Raw genomic sequence first — 428 nt, forward strand, 5'->3', positions numbered from 1 at the left:
GTTTTTTTTTAAACAGATGGGACTGTTTAAATGCGGTCTGATTTCAGTTCTGATTTAATGAACAGGAAACGATGGAGGTTTGCATTAAAAACCCAGATGCGTATTTTATATCTTATCAAATCCAAAACGATCCACTTTAGGTGAAAAGCGAATTTAAAGGCTTATAAAACTCTTTGAACGTGCTGAACGATCCAAAACTTTTTTTTTTTTTTGAAACGGCCAGATCTGCGAGCTGCAACATATCACATGTTTATTAACTCACATTGCCATCTGGTGGTGAAAATACGAACTAAAAATGCAGAGCAACCAAACTATCCACATGAGTCACAGATATACAGTAAACTCTCTTTAACGATTGGCTAGCTGTCTAAAAATAGCCAATCAGATATTAGTCGGGGGCGGGATTATAAGCAAAGCCAACACCAGGA

This window comes from Sphaeramia orbicularis, chromosome 1 (genome assembly GCF_902148855.1).
Source record: "Sphaeramia orbicularis chromosome 1, fSphaOr1.1, whole genome shotgun sequence".
NCBI lineage: Eukaryota > Metazoa > Chordata > Actinopteri > Kurtiformes > Apogonidae > Sphaeramia > Sphaeramia orbicularis.